The sequence below is a fragment of the Grammomys surdaster genome, unplaced genomic scaffold (assembly GCF_004785775.1).
Source record: "Grammomys surdaster isolate TR1022 unplaced genomic scaffold, NIH_TR_1.0 269431, whole genome shotgun sequence".
NCBI lineage: Eukaryota > Metazoa > Chordata > Mammalia > Rodentia > Muridae > Grammomys > Grammomys surdaster.
Window position 1 is genome coordinate 1 of NW_021625187.1, and position 13,086 is coordinate 13,086.

At 38.0% G+C, this 13,086-nt stretch overlaps 1 long non-coding RNA gene across 1 annotated transcript; it reads right to left on the reverse strand.

Moving 5' to 3' along the window:
• Positions 1 to 10,812: 10,812 nt before the first annotated feature.
• On the reverse strand, positions 10,813 to 12,776 carry LOC114616086. Its single transcript, XR_003710590.1, has 2 exons — positions 12,556 to 12,776; positions 10,813 to 10,893 (listed from the first exon to the last, which is right to left on the reverse strand). It is a non-coding gene; the product is annotated as an uncharacterized LOC114616086 (long non-coding RNA).
• Positions 12,777 to 13,086: the final 310 nt, after the last annotated feature.

Sequence of the window (13,086 nt, forward strand, 5' to 3'; positions counted from 1 at the left end):
GGGACTACGTATTGTAATTTCTTTTGGAAAATAATTTAGTGCTTTAACAAGTGAGAGCCAATTGTAAAGGGCAAAATATGTCAGCAATTCTAGTGCTGTTACAGAGCAATTGAACAACAGCAAACCTTTTAAAGAAAAACCTTTAATTGGGGCTGCTTTAAATTTAGGAATTTAGACAGTTTCTTCATGGCAAGAAGGTAGGTACTGTGTGGGCAAATGGGATGTCTGAGAAGTAGGTGGATCCTAATGCAGAAGCTGAAGGTTATGAGCCACAGTAAGCATAGCTTGAGCGTGAAAGTCTACCTCAAAATGATACACTTCCTCCAAAAAGTCCACACCTCTGCCAGAATACCACTCCTAATAGTGCCAACCCCTGGTTACCTAATGTTCAAGTTTATGAACCAACCTTCTTCACACCAGCATAGCTAGATTTCCCTGTTGAATTTTCCAGATACAATCCTCCCTGCAACATGTGAGCCCTCCAAGCCTGGCTGCCTGTGCACAGAGCTAGTATCTGATCTGACTCATCAACTGATCCTAACCCCTAGACACAGCTTTTTACATTGCCCAATGATTAAATTTCATGGTAATTCAGCAACTGCAGTAGCATTCATTCCCTAGTCATGTCTGGAACTGTACCCAACAGGCCATTGTTACACTGCCAAGTTATAACTCTATAGATACAGAAAATGCCTTGTTTTTCATGCTGATTCTCCACAGAACTTCTCTTACCAGATCCATGGCCCTATTCCTTGGTCTACCTCTGGTAAAATAATATGTTTACTGGACTGTCTTGTTGACAAGTTCCAGAACAAACGTTCTGCAGTGTATCTACTCTCTGAGAACTATTTCCTGAATCACTCATAATTCAGGAAATTGGGCTAATTAGTTGGGAATACTATTTTCTTTCTGAGAATCTCCTACTCTTCCAGGCCTAGCTGTGATTACAGTGTACCTTAGTCTGGCTATTGCCCCAGCACATCATAAACCTGTTAATTTCTACCACCCAGTGCCTAGATCTTTCAGCATAGAGCAGACTTCTGTTCTACTAAGGTAAACATTGGAACATTGTCTGCTACCAGTATCCACATACTCCCAAAATTAGTGTCCTGTCTTTGAACTCTTGCAGAGAAATTTGTTGATTCCCTAAAAACCAAGCCAGCAAGTAAACTACTTATAATAGAAGGGTAAGCTCAAGACTTGCACCAACTGGACCTTCTTTTCCTCTTGATCCTCCAACCCAAACCTCACCAGGACCTTCTGTACACTGTTCAGACCTTTGTTGGATGACCATATCTGGAAAGGAACACTCATGTCATTTTCCTATACTGTTTTCTACAGACATCAAAATTATTTCTGCATTGTCAGAATGCACCCAAGTTTTCCCTGATAATCATTGAATCCTTCAGCCTCATTTACAATATTCCAAAGCCCTCTGGTCATTGTTCTGCAGAACAGGTTTTTCCTGGGGGGAGCTTCCAGAAATAATCCTGCCTGGTCTATCTCATCATCAGGTGTACCTTTGGATGTTTTGACTTGCGACAGATTTACCTGGTAACATTCACTGTCTGACCATCATGAACACCAACTCAACATACCCAAAGTTAGGATTGGCTACCCCATTACTTCATGAGCTTTCACTTAGCATTACTGAAAACCCAGTTTACTTTGTTCACACCCACAGTTGCAGGTCTATCTCTGTTTTATTAGTAGTACAAAATTTGCAAGATAATTTTTCCAGTGGTGGCATGCTACTTTAATTCCCACAACACCATGTCTATGTACTGTCCTTCACTTTTTGAACTGTATACCCCTGCTTTTGTTCTCTAGAACAAAGCATTCAATCTTCTTCTGTACACTGTCCATACCTTTCTGTGAGTGCAAAGGTCATATAATGTCTTTGTCTGCTGTGATACACAAGCCTTGAATAAGAAAGACTGTTTGTATGGAAGCTGATACTTCAATAGAAAACCATCATCACATTTTATAGTAGAGACACATAAGTAGTCATATTTCTGGTAGATGTTGTTGGGTGTCTTCGCTTTGAATAGTGTGGAATGCTATCTTGGAATTTGGAGCTATGCTGTACACTTTGAATGCTTTGCATGCTGTGGGATGACTCTGGTATAATGCAGCAAGAACCTTCGATGCCCATAATTGTAAATACCACAAATGCAAGGGTATTTAAAATATACACTCTGACCCATATATTATGTATGTGAGAGTACTGCTGAACACATTACATTTTCTTGTTGCATGAGAGAGTTCATAAACATGCCAAAATGCTCAGCATCATTTAACATCACTCAGGGAGACATTTCAAAATTTCCAAATATACAATTTGTAGTATATCATACACCAACCATTCTCTCTCTAAGTTGATGTCAACTTCATCACACAAAATAAATATTAGCCACCGTCAGATGACCCAGAGTTTGTAACAGTCCAAAGATGTTTCAAAATTTCAGTCTGGTATTCTGAACAGCTTTTCTACTGTGACACACTGAACAAAGTTAAAACAGCTTACATACTCCTCATATAAAAGGTACAGAGAATAAGTGTGACCATCAGAAAATAGAGGAATAGTCAAACTCCAAGGAGAGAGCAGCTTGAAGGAAGACCTAAATCTGTGAAGGCAAACTCTGAATCCAACAACTCTGGTTCTGTCATCTACCAATATGATACAGTCATTTTCATTTTGAAGGGCTTAGAGAGCTAACATTCTAGTTGTGTTGGCTGGAGCCTGAAGTGTATATCATGGAATTTCCTTACCACAAACTTGTAACTTTCTATACCAGTCATATGACATCATGGACTCTACAACCTCCTAGCTACACAGGAACAGCATAAACTTGCTTCATAGCTTCATGCAGGACCCTCTTTAGACCTTCATGTTGTATATCTACTCCTGACCCACATTATGTGGCCTTAGAGCTTCTCAAAACATCTACCATGGTTCTACTGCAGTTTTGCTATTTCAACACTGAACCATCATGCCAGTTTATTTGACAAAGTTTGATGGAGAATAGTTATTTTGATTATAGGGTTTAGGTAACTTGAAAAATTGTAGACTCTCATGAATAGAGGGAAGCTCAAATAAAAATTTTCTCTAGGAATATGGTTTGTAAGAAATCCAGTCCAACACTGCTTTTTAAAATGATTGGTCTTGGAGGAAGTAACTCATGGCAAATGTTTAATGATTATGATAGATGTAGGATAGCCCTGCTCACTGTGCATGTTATCAACACTTGGATGATGATTAGGAGTATATAAGAAGACTTTCTTAGGTTGTTTCATTACTGTGAAGAGAAACATGACCATGGCATATGTATAAAGTACAACGCTAAATCAGGGGCTAGCTCACAGAGGTCCAGAAGTTAGACATTTATAAAATCACCACGTGAAGTATGGCAGCATCCATCTAGACATGATGCTGAGGAAAGCACTGAGTGTTTTGCATCTTGACTGTTTGGCTGTATTAGGACATCCTGGGGTGTTTTGCCATGCCCCCAGAATCCAGAGATCCAACATGCAGTCTCATCTCCTTTTAACCTGTATGGTCAGTCATGTAAGGCACAGGTAAAGGGCATGACTAACAGGCCTCTGCCTCTATCTGAAGGCTGGGATAACTAACTAAGTTTTCTCCTCCCTTGCTCCTCCTCTTTCCCACTCCCCAATATAAGGAAGCCCCTCCTGGCATTTGCCAGGGGCACATCCACATACAGATCCAACTTTTACAGCATGACCAATAAAATGTCAATCTCTTCGATTCCACATGTCTCCTGGAACTTTTCACTTTCTTGTGTAAGTGGGAAACTCACCTGTGGGAAAAGCCTCCAGGACAAGTGCACTGCTGCCTGGGGCCTGACCAGCTGCCTCGGCTGGAAAAGCCTCTCCGCCCTCCACAGCTGCCTGTGGGACTCCCTCCTACTTCAGCAGCAGTCCCCGTGACTTCCTCCCCTGTCGCTGCAGTCTGTGCTGTGTCCCTGCTCCCCTGATCCCAGGGCCCTTCAATGTCCATGGCACACGGGTGCGACCAAGCCGCCCCGCCCATGTGCGAGTTCATAACTATCATTCGACCCCTCTACACCCATGAGAACTATCTTCAAGGCAGCTATGTAGACCTACTCAAAGTCCACCCCTACAATGACACACATTATCCAACTAGGTCTAAGGCCTTATGTACTCCAAAAGTCACACCTCATAACAGGGACACTCCCTTGGCCAAACATATTCAAACCACAACCAATGCCATCTGTGGTACTTCTGAAGAATCAAACCATAAGCAGTGTTCCCTCACGGTTTCTGATTCGTAACATGCTCAAGGGTCCCACTTTTATTGCTGACTTAAGGTCCTTCTGGAACATGCTGTGAAGCTCCTAAACAGTGGCAATTTGGCAATTTTGGTTTCTTTAAAAAAATACAGAAATATTATAAGTCAATGTTTTCATTTTACTTCCAGGTGACTGATACATTGCTGTGTCTGATTATCTACAAGACCTATGTTTAGCATCATGCTCTAGCAGGGATATAATGTTGTCAGGTATAGGTTGTTTCTGCGATTTTTTAATGTTTTTAATTCTGGTGGATTTTCAGAGGGTGTAATAATTGTAGGGCTCTGAGAAGCAGTGTGGGTTGCTGTTTTATTACTTTTTATTGCTATTCATTGTGGTTGTTTGACATTGGTTCAGTACTCAGGAGCAAATAAGAAAGAAGAAATTAAACATCCTAATGGCAAACAAGTTGCCAAAAAGAGATTGATGCTCCTAATCTTAAATAATATCCATTTCTTTCCCCTGTATCCTCTTTAGTGTCCTATCTAGTATTGGGGGATTAAAAAATATATATAACCTGTGGGAAAAGGTTGAAAGGGTGGAAAAAAAGAAGAATCCACAAAGTAGCAAACATCATCTACACTTATGACCTTTTTTCTCTTGTGATGTATCCCAGAGTCAAGCCCAGCTACACTGTCTCCGGACATGAAGCGTAGCACACCATGAATGCTGGGTCTTTTCGCAATGAGATCTCTAGAAATGTCCCTGCTAGTCTCATTCACAATGTGACAGGACTTGACATGGAACAAAGATCCAGCATTGACTATCTCTTGTTAATTTCTCCCAGAAACAAGAAACCAGTACTATCTGCACACTATAATGTGAAACTCTGGATGCAAACTGAATTCCAGCTCTTCTCATAGAGCTCTGCCAAGATTCTCATGCACATAGTCATTCAATAACTTCCCATCATGCAATGACTATACCTACTTTACACTATGTAGAGTCCACAGAACCTAGTTTTGTTATGTCACCTCAACATACCCATGCTTGTGTCTTATGAGAGATCATGTATCATTGGAATGATGAGTTTTGTGGACTTAGGCCCACAAGGGCTCTTCCCGTCCTGTGAGTTCTGGCTCAGTAACTTGATTTATGTGTATTTTCTGGTGAGTTTTCTCATTAGTGAACCTGCATGTGCTATTTCCATATGAAGAGGATTTGGTGAATATTTCCAAATCACTCAAAGTGTTTACTTTCCTACTAACTCTGACCTTGCCTCACAGCACAGTCCTGAGAGTTTCTGAACTATACTGTAATACCATATCTCACAACTGCTCTCAGCAGATTCCTATTCTTGCCTTTGTCTAGTCTTCCACTGGAAGCCTTTCCTGCCACTGTCACTGATTATGTCCAGGCCTTGCTCCAGTCACCCAAGTGCTGTACTAGATTTTCCTGGTGAGTTCTCCAGTGAACAAACTAACTTAATGAACCAGGAAACTCTCTATGCACACCAGCTCTTTCTCCTTACTCTCGAAGTCTTCATCTACCAGAATATCCCATTAACTCTCATGGCCATTTCCTGTCATGCTGCTCCAGTAACACTTGTTGATTTTAGTTCTTCATGATACAAAAATACATTTACCTTCTTCATAGAAAGTGAACTGTATCTAGATGCATAGATTAAAGATTGGCTAGGGCCTGTGAGACTACACTGAAACTTACTTTTCAGAGCCTTTCAAATACTCTAAAGCTTAGACCAGGACATGCTGGATCTGCCATAGTTTTCCCAGGTGATTTATGCTAGAGCTAAGCTCACTTGTGCCACATACACACCCCAAGTTCTAGTTTTATGTGCACTGATCACACATTAGGCTTCCCAGATGATGCTTCCCTGAACTTCAATTCCAGTGTCAACCTTATATTGCCATAACTAGATGTCTACCTCATAATGCACACATCCCATTAGAGCTCTACTGTTTGAGGTGCACTTCAACATCATTCCCGTATTCCTGGAATTACATTTTTTTCACACAGTTTTTTCAGTCACTTCACCTGGACAATTCTAGTTACAGGACCAAGGTGAACTGTGCCATAAACCAACCAATGATGCTATAGTGTGCCTTCTGACAGTCACGAAAGCCTCATTAAGTACAGATAACACGGGTAGTATCTATATCAGGTTTACATGGTCCTTCTGAGAACCAGATTTTCTTGAGCCATCTTCACAATTCCTAAAACTTGGTGAGATCAGAACAGGCTTCCTACTCTCCAAGCCATCATTAATTCTTGTCCATTGGTTCTGTGGGCCCTGTTCTTATGTTGTCCCAGAGCCCTGTGATTCTTCTACTTCTTTTCCCTGCTGCACAGGATGCTGCACATAAGCTCTACCTATTATTTGGATATGAGATTCTGGATCCGCTTCTATCAGTTGCTAGATTAAAGCACTTTGGTCTCTCTCATGATAATTATGTTAGTCTCTTGTTCTGGAACACTCTTCAAATATGATGAATACTCATTCTAAGGTTGTGTGGATGAATCGCTGTCTCAAAACCTTCACTCAAAACCAAGGTGGTCACACAAATGGCTTATTAATTCTCTGTATCACTAAATGCTAGGATATTTTTTAAGCATTCCTTTTTGTCCTACATTTTCTGGAATTCCTTTTGTACTGCTGCTGGACATATGGCTCTATTTTTAAAGGGTAGGCTAGCAACCAAATTAAACATTTACAGACCAGCACCAACTGAAGAAGATTTGGTACTGTCTGTTGTGAGTTGACTGCCTTTAAATCAAACAATTAAGCAAATGACAAAGAGATTGCCCATATTCCAACATGGAAGATTCTGTTTTAAACATCATATCCACTGTTTCCAAGTTCCATTTCTTTGGTTCTATTTTGACTGATCAAAAACTCATAATCAACAGTTAGACTTTCAACAGAGATCTCAAACTGAAACATGCTGTGTAGATCAGCTCAGGGCCAAATCCCTGGGAATCTGAATGTTGCTTCTCAAGTCATTCATTTGCACTAGACTCTATGGTGAGTCACTAAGTAGCCAGTGGTGATTGCATTCTTCTATCCAAGATGGCAGGCTCTAGAAATTGATGCCTTGGTCATATACACAAAAACACCAACAGCCTCTTTCCTGTAGTAAGGATACATCATTGACTTCCTGTACCGTTCTAATCTCATCTTTGATTCACTCACAGTTTCCAAATGTTGCTTTCAGAATTAACCCTGATGATGGCCTCATTGTGATATGGAATCAGAAACAAGAGGAATGGCAAGTTTTGTCCCAATGGACAAACGAGTTGGGAAACACACTCATCTTGAAGATTTAGAGTTTTACTGAAGTTAGAATTCCAGACTCCTGAAAATTCTTTATGCATGCCTTGGTGATGTACTAGGATATCCTGCATGCTGTCTCTGCATATTACCATTTGAAGATAGAGAAGAAACCCATTTTAAATAGATTAGTTTGAGTAGCCTTTAGACAGCCACAAGCCAGTGACATATGCCTTAGTTATTTTCAGGTCCAGTAGGGATACTTCAGTCAATGTTTTTAGCTTTAGACCACAAAGCCTATTCAGTTCTTAAACCTTCACTGCCCTCATTCTCTGAATGTGAGATATTTATTCTTTCTAAAATTGTTCCTGTTAGGTGAGTTAAATTTTGTTATAATTTAGTAGCATTTGTGAGTTTTCACCTTTTTGCAGTGTATTGGGAATAACCAAGGAGGTACAAGGGAAATCATGTATAAAATGAAAATCACATTTTCTTGTTTTTGTTTCCCTCCTCATTTTATTCCTGCAACTCATTGATACTTGTGTACTTAGTCCATTGGTGGAAGGTTCTCAAAGTATGACTATGGTTAAGAAGCAAAATTTCATTTGTTTATAATTTTTGTCTAAGTATTTGATAGTCTTGTTTAAAGTATGAAGCACAAAGAATGAAGTTAGAATTCTTTGTCATACAAATATTTCTCAGAAGCCATGCAAGTACATATTTTCTATATACTTTGGCATTGTGTCTAAGACATTAATGGAATTCCATGTGGACCAATACACTTCAAGGAAAAGACTGAGTTTGAATACTGAAAATTGCCTCTCTAATTTTAACAATAAATTCATGTGTGTTTATCACAGCTATGTGATGGATAACAGTCTTCCTGAGTGATGTCTGCCTGGCTCCAAATAACACATGTTGTCTTGTATGTAAATGCTAGATTTTAAATTTCTATATGTGTGTTTTAATACAATTACCACAAAGTTCAAGCAGCTAGTAAGAATCAAGATGGAATGATTATCCAAGGAAGCTGAAGGACAGTATAGTGTCCTAGTGAGAAAAACAGGAATGTATATTATTACGGGAATGGGAAAGAACCATAAAGGAAGGAATATGGAAATGTACACCCATACCCACCCCAGCCACTCACACACAAATACATGCAGACACACGTAGACTCACTATAGTTTGTTTGAATATCTTAATGGGAATCCTCTAATGTGGAAGCTTCTTAAATATGTACATGTATAAAAAGATATCAACATGGAGTCATTGTATAGTAGGAGAAATAATTCCCTAATAGGACATTTTATGTCACCAATAAACCTCCTGTGTCAGGAATAGGTTACGCCATTTTCAATTAGTGGCCAAATGCTTTCATACACTAACTCCCACCAACAATACAAACCATTATTGGCTATTTCCATGGTATTAGTAACTGCACAATATGATGTTTTTGCACCAGTGCCAAAGGTATTACTATTTATGTTACTGAACATTGAGAAAATGAAGCTGATATCCAAATATGTCATTCACACCTAATGAGTAAACTTCATGGTACTGGAAGTTACATATTATGAAAGGAGGATCCTAATAGTTAAGGTTGATCTGTACCAAATCCTCAGAATTAAAACAGTGAACTGCCAGGAGATATACTATTATAATAGTGTCTCAAATGTTATGTGACTAACCACAACCACATCTTGGTGGGTTTAAGGCCCACTCCAGAGACAGAGCTGATAGAAGACAATGCTGAAATTGAAAAGACTCTGAGAATTTATAGGTCATGTAATACCACCTCCTATTACTCTGCTAAAGGATCATTGAAACAAAATGATTGACACCCAAGTAAATACTGCTATATACATAGATTAGTGCTTCACTCTACAAACATGATATGGACATATTCCTGCAATAGATGGTAATTAGTACAGCGTCACAGAAATGGTCCATGTGTAGAATGTGACAGACATTGATGTATTCAATTCTGAATGGGATGCCTTCATCAATATCCCCCCTTTGAGGCTTTGGGATCTATAAAGATGAGTGGGGAAGACTAGAAACCAGAGATCATGGGTGAGTTATGAAATAGTGTCTTACAAACACAATAGGTCTGATACCATATAAGATCTCAGGACATCTTTGACAGTACACACAAGTCTTTTAGTTGATGAAACCAGATAATATGCCAATATGTAAAAGGGTAAACCACACAGAGAGTAGCTTCTCAATAAGATATTTGCAGTTGATATTTGCTGTGCAAAACAAATTTAGTTTTGTACAATATCATTAAACTGGGAGTGTACACCATACTCATTGGCATGTTCCATGATCAGGAATTGGAGATCAATACAGAACTGACACCCTGTGTTTCTCCTGTATAATTTTTTCTTTCTAGAACTTGTGTACTTTACATTTTTTGTACATACACATACACACAAAGATAAAAACCCAAACATAATCACGTACACATTCAGAAGTTGGATGGGCAAATATGTGGGGAGCAATGGAAATGAGAAAGTTGTTGTTGGGTGAAATCTTCATTAAAGTTGTTGTATTAGGAAATATTTAAAAGTAATAAATGAAATATCTCTAAAATTTATCACATATAAACTGAATATATACCTCCTCTGATACTTCATAGCTATTTGACTTGATTCAGGCTCTTTCACTCTTAATCTTCAAATCATTTTTTGTTACCAAAAGAAAACATGAGTATTTTTAGACTTACAGTTGGTTTTGACTGATATTTGGTCTTGATACACAAAAGAAACACATATGTAAGTATTTTATATTTTCCACATAGTTTTTGTTGATAATTTTCAATTTCTAGAACCATAGACTTCATTCACATAATATTAGGCTGTTTCTTAAAATCTTTCCAGAGTGATTAAATTCTGAATACTATCATATGTGGTGGGAAGCACAATGTGTTTTTTTCAGGGCTATGAAGAATACACTGTTGATTATACGTGTGTAGATTCCTGAATTTGAGTATTTGAATTAGCCTGTCTGTTTTTTGCATATCTATAAAATAGTAATAATAATTAAATAGATATCAGTATAGTGTCAGGAATGTGAGGGACTTATAACCCTGCAGTGTATAAATAAGGTTACAACTAAGCAAAGTATTATGAAGGAAATAAAAGGTTCAAGTAAGACAGGCAATGATTGGGGAGAAACTGTTCTGAACTGAAATACTTGACAAACAGAACTTTTTCTGCTGCTGAATGCTATTCAACACTTGTGTTATTTTTAACTCTGGTCAACATTTTATTCTATTTGGAAGATGTATACGATATAGGCATCTTTCAAATGAAATACTTCACCCTGGAAAATAAAGAAAAACGTTAAAAATTAGATGGGGGCCTGTGAATTGAATTTTTCTGAATCAAATATAACTTCTCCATGGGATTTAAGATGGGAATAACCAGGTCCCACCATGTTATACATCATGTTATTTGTCAGCCACAACAGCATTCTCCATCATGATTCCAGTTGAGCTTTAAAATCAACCAACAGGGTCAACTCAGGCTCAGACCTGCCATTACAAAGTGGGAGGATATGGGCAGAGTGTTATACAAGTCACCATCACTTGCAAATTGATGGCTTCTATCTTGCTAATGTAACTTCCCCAATGGTGTGGCTATTGTTTTCTCCCAGTTAGGAAGCACATTCCACCGAGATTTTGGAGCACTTTAGAACTAACTGTTAAGGAGGATGTCCTGGAAAGAGATCCAGTTTGTTGTCCCTTTAATCCTTTCACATGAGCAGAGGCCAAGGCATTTTCTAAATGTCTTACTGTTTCTCACTTTTCAAATACCATTAGTATCCAGTAGTGAACATGCTTCTTGAACATTAATACCACATACAAATATATGAACTGAAAAGTGATCTGAATAACTTTGGAAATACAGTATAAGTGGAATTGCAGTTATATCCTGAGGAATATAATTATTCACATATATAGTCATGATACTTTAAACATTTCAACCAAATATAACAAATTTTCAGGAGGTGGAACATTGTGTATATAGTTGGAAATGATGAAAATATCCATCATTCCATATGTTTTATATACACAATTTAATTTTTTGGTAATGAGGAATGAATTTAGCTTGTCATACATGTTTGGGAAGCATATACACATAAGAACATGCGTGTACACACACACACATATATATATATATGTTTTTCTTAATTAAAATTTTCTTGTCAATGTATGTAGTATATGAATGATTTTGCATTGTGCTTGTTACTTTCAGCAAACAATATATAGCTGTTTAGTTTATCTCAATTTGTCTACTAACATGATTTAGAAATGCAATTATTCTGGACAGTCTCTGTTATTATTATGACTATTTAAATTATTTCCGCTACTTTTGTATTGCAAACACTTAAAGTAAGCTTTGCCTATTATATGACTTTGTAGTTTTTCACTACTAATTTCTAACATTAATATTCATAAGTAGATCAAAGTTGCTCTTCAGACCATCTTCCAGGGGATATTCCTTTCATTGTCATGTATTTCAACGCCTTCTATACTGTTGCGTGTACTATGTTAAACACTAACACATAAACTACATAAATGAGACTATTCGGTGGAAATGACAAGGTTTAAGAGCTCAGTGTTCTGTGTACACTGACCCATTTTTTTCCCCATATTCAATTTGGACCTGGTTAAATGTATACTTATTCATGTTAGCCTCAGATTTACCAATAGGGAGGAGTGCCTCAACAAGGTGAGCAATCTCCTCAGGATCTCTTTAGCTTTTGTGTTTGAAATAATCATTGTAAGCAGCTTATGATATGGCATGTGGGAATCTGACAACACTGTTGTGCTGTTTGTGTCCATTGGACTATGAGATGCTACTTATCTTCAAGAATTCAACCTCACAGAGACCCCAACTAAGATGCTGCTGTAATCCTTATGTACATCCTTATTATGATTTAATTTGGATCATTTCTAATGAATTGCAGGATATACCATACCTGATAGTGTAGGCCATTGTGATGAAATCTGTGGTTCTGGCTTTCAGTGCAATGGCCATTAAGATCAGCTGAATGAAAAACCTTCTGTTGGAGATGCAGATACATTGCTAAAGAGTCTCTACTTTAGTTTTGGGGGTTAGCAGCCTCTTGACATTTGTTGCTATGAGCTAAAACTATATGGTAAATCTTTATGTCCAAGGCAATCGTAACTCCTTTCCTGGTTTTCCTGTTAAGAAGGATACATTTAGAAATAAATACTTAAATGCTATTTTCCCATCAGTGTCCTGAGAGCAAACAATAAACATGTTGGTATAATCATTTTCTTTCTGAATAAACTATTTGAAACTACAGTCCTCCAATTGCCAAGTGTGCTTTCAAATAACTCTTCTAGAGCATTGAAGTGAGGACTTCTTCATTTGCAACACTGTTCAGAAGGCCCCTAGATGAAATTTCCTACTCATACACAAAGCTCAGGTAGTCAACAATTCATAGTAAATAAATCATTCTCTGTATATGAGTTTAGTATTTCCA